Raw genomic sequence first — 3810 nt, 5'->3', positions numbered from 1 at the left:
GGGGTCTTTTTCGGTCCCAAGGACTAACATGTTACAACCAAATCAAAACACTGGCAAATGCTGCAGCAGCTGCGTAGTGCGCCATGCAGACGGCGTGGCAAAGCGCGCATGTCTATCTAGTTCAGCGGTAATCTCCGTAGGTTTACTTACACTGGGGGCCTCGTGCATCTGCCTTGTGTAAAAGCAAAGAACGTCGTCAATTCAATTCAACGGGAGCCAGTGGTGGTCGTTGAGTTATGCGTGGAAACGGCCGCTCGACCGGCTGCAAAAGAGGAATATATTCTCAGCGGTTGACTGAACCGTGGAGAGCTACTGCTCAACGACAAGCCGCAATGCTATACTAATAGAACGGCCAGCCCACGAGTTGCCATAATCCAGAGAAGAAGAGAGACACCACATCAAGCTAGGCATCGATCATGGCCGTTTTCTCTCGGCCAACGCTGCTGCTGTTACTGATCTTGGCGATCCATGCCTGCACCATCGTCGTCCAAGGAGGTACGAACAATCAAGCATCCGTGCCTCAATTTCTTCTTGCTTCCGTCGATCTAATCTGCGTCGCAACGTCGTGGATCTGTAGGGAGGATTCTGGGGAACCGCTGGTCGACGCCGGGGTCGCCGATTCCCAACCACCATTACCAATCGGGTTGCCCCACCCCCAACTGCCAGCCGCCGGCCCTGTCGTAGGAATTCACGCGGGTGTGCTGGTTAGCAGCCCAGCTATGTGATGGCGCGCATCGCAGGGGAAGAAGAGGAGAAGCAGATCATGCGAATGGTGACAGAAGCTTCACTGTACTTGTCTGAAATTTTGGGCGTGCTTTTCGAATATCTACATACCACTTCCTCTCGCTGTATTTCTCTTCTCCATGATTAATTTGGTCCCGTGAAGTAGTAGTATACTACTGTATAATTTATTTTGTGCGTCTGTGATACGCGTTCAGCAAAAACGTGCCATTTTAACACAGCTGCAATCTACCATTCAACCGCTCAAATCGTGATAAAATGTGTGAGTCGTGAGATAGTGAAGGTGAAGGTGCTACTCCCATTTCCCCATGCAAGTCATCCTCAAGGTTTACCTAAAAACATAGAAGCAACAAGGCTGAGCATAAAATACTCAGCAAGTACATAAAGAGACAATAAGCAGTGCATAAAACACGACACCAACAAATATTCTTTAACACTTGCCATAGCGCAATGATGCTTCTGTATGCCTACATGCTCTTTGCTTTCACTTTTCTTTACGCATACCGGTCGGTATCACTTGAGTGAACACCCGTCGGCATCCACTCACCCCAACTTGTGGAGGTTGCCGACAATGTGGGACTCATCCCAACATCAACGGTCTCAATGTGCCTACCTCAGCAGGTCACAACACTATGCACTGTCTTTAACATGTTATGCAAAAATGCAATCGCAACTATATCATTTTTCATATCCACTTTGTCTCCACATACATAAACATTACCAGCCACTAGAACAAATAACAAGTGCTAGAAAATAAAAGTCGAGTGAGGAGAATCATGCAAAGTATTATCCCGTCATGCACTTGCCTGAACCGCGGAGCACAAGCCATGAATTGTAGAATCCAACACTGGAAGTGCCAACACCTGCTGTTGAAACACATAGCACACTCAATGCACACCATCATTACCTAAGTATACAAGCAAATATCGCTCCTACGATCAATAATCTGTGGCTATCCATCATGTGTATAATCACAATACACCGCAAATAATTTTAAAATACGACCACAAACGACAAATCTAGCCTTCAAACATAAAACTAGAAGATGGATCTAGCTACTGATTGTGACAAACCAATACAATAATAATTTCTACTAACTGGAGTTCACTAGCCGCAAAATGACCATCAGGTACGTACAAAGCTGGGCATCCTCTCGTATGCAGCTAAATGAAAGCACAAACTCAGCTGGTACTACGTATGGCTGTGATTCAGATCATCGTACCATGGTGTCCAAAATAACTTTATACAGCAGCTCAACAATTATTCTTTTCTGTTGGCTACCAGCTACCAGCGGGAGCAATTAATCATTTAACCAACATCAGGTTACCAAAATAGTACTGTTGATTGACTCTTGCCTAAACTTAAAACTAGGCTTGATCTAAACCAACCGACTACCCCGCTACTACTATAGCCAGCATGACAGATAGCACTTTCAGAAACGCACCTGAACTGAAATTGAGCAAAACACATGGAACAAAAACAATTAATGGAAGGCTTTGAGTACCTGTTCAAGATAATGGTAGATCGGCAGTGTTGAACCCCGACGAGACACGGCAACTGCAGATGGCAAGCCCCAGCGTCGACCAGCCTAGGTGGTCGCAGTGGTGGCACCGTGGCGGACTGACTGCAAACTACGGCTTGATGGAGTTGGCCTCGCCCAGCGACATCGCGGCAACATCGCAGGCCACCAATCGACAGCGGCGGCAGTGGATAATATTAGGGCAGAGGGATGGTGGCTGTAGAAGAGATATTGGAGTTTGTATAGCACCAATAGGGCCGGCTGCTCATATATATATATAGGCGGACACATGTACAATTACAGGTACAACCCTGACAAAACACGGAGACCTATACCTATACAATATGTTACTCAACACCCCCCGCAGTCGAAGGGTCGGCACCGACACATAGACTGGAGCGAAACTCCGGAAAAGTCGTGGACGGCAATCCCTTCGTCATGATATCGGCAAATTGCTAAGACGTCGGTACGTGAAGAACTCGAACGCGACCGAGGGCAACTTGCTCACGAACAAAGTGGATGTCCAACTCAATGTGCTTGGTGCGCCGATGATGAACGGGGTTGGCGGAGAGGTAGACGGCCGACACGTTGTCGCAGAAGACCATCGTAGCCTTGTCAACAGGACAAGAGAGCTCGGACAGAAGCTGGCGAAGCCACGTGCACTCGGCCACCGCGTTGGCCACGGCGTGGTAATCGGCCTCAGGACTGGAGCGAGACACGGTGGGCTGCCTCTTGGAGGACCAAGAGACGAGCGACGAGCCGAGGTAGACGCAGTAGCCGCTGGTGGAGCGCCGCGTGTTCGGGCATCCCGCCCAGTCCGCGTCCGAGTAGGCGACGAGGTCGGTCGACGTCGAGGGGGAAGCATGCAATGACAAGCCGTAGCCCATGGTACCACAGACGTAGCGTAGAATCCGCTTCACCGCGGCCCAATGAGCATCCCGAGGAGCATGCATGTGCAAGCACACCTGCTGCACAGCATACTGGAGCTCCGGTCGCGTCAACGTCAAGTACTGGAGAGCACCGACGATGGAGCGGTAGAACGGCGCGTCGGACGCCAGCGACCCATCACTGGCGGAGAGCTGGGCCTTCGTGTCGACAGGAGTAGGTGTAGGGTTGCAGTTAAGCATCCCGGCACGATCGAGAAGCTCGTGGGCGTACTTCCGCTGATGAAGGAAGAACCCGTCCGCACGCCGGACAACCTCCATGCCGAGGAAGTAGTGGAGCGGGCCAAGCTCCTTCAAAGCGAACTCAGCGCGAAGACTGTCGGTGAGCTGTCGAAGAAGACCAGCGGTGGAGGCCGTCAGGATGATGTCGTCGACGTATAGCAGCAGGTAGGCCATGTCGTTGCCGGTCCGGTAGACGAATAGCGACGCATTGGAGCGCGTGGAGCGGAAGCCAAGCTGATGCAGGAAGCCGGCGATTCGCTGGTACCAGGCGCGGGGCGCCTGCTTCAGTCCATACAGGGACCGAGAGAGCAAGCACACATCATCGGGTAGCTCGGTGTCGACGAAGCCGATGGGCTGCTGGCAGTACACCTGCTCCTGCAAATG

General features: G+C 51.0%; 1 long non-coding RNA gene across 1 annotated transcript; it reads right to left on the bottom strand.

Annotated features, from left to right (window-relative positions):
• Nucleotides 1-886: 886 nt before the first annotated feature.
• LOC139837814 (uncharacterized) lies at nucleotides 887-2234 on the bottom strand. Its single transcript, XR_011754432.1, has 2 exons — nucleotides 1548-2234; nucleotides 887-1073 (listed from the first exon to the last, which is right to left on the bottom strand). It is a non-coding gene; the product is annotated as an uncharacterized lncRNA (long non-coding RNA).
• Nucleotides 2235-3810: the final 1576 nt, after the last annotated feature.

Source organism: Lolium perenne, chromosome 1, assembly GCF_019359855.2.
Source record: "Lolium perenne isolate Kyuss_39 chromosome 1, Kyuss_2.0, whole genome shotgun sequence".
NCBI lineage: Eukaryota > Viridiplantae > Streptophyta > Magnoliopsida > Poales > Poaceae > Lolium > Lolium perenne.
This window is presented reverse-complemented; position numbering and strand designations above follow the sequence as displayed.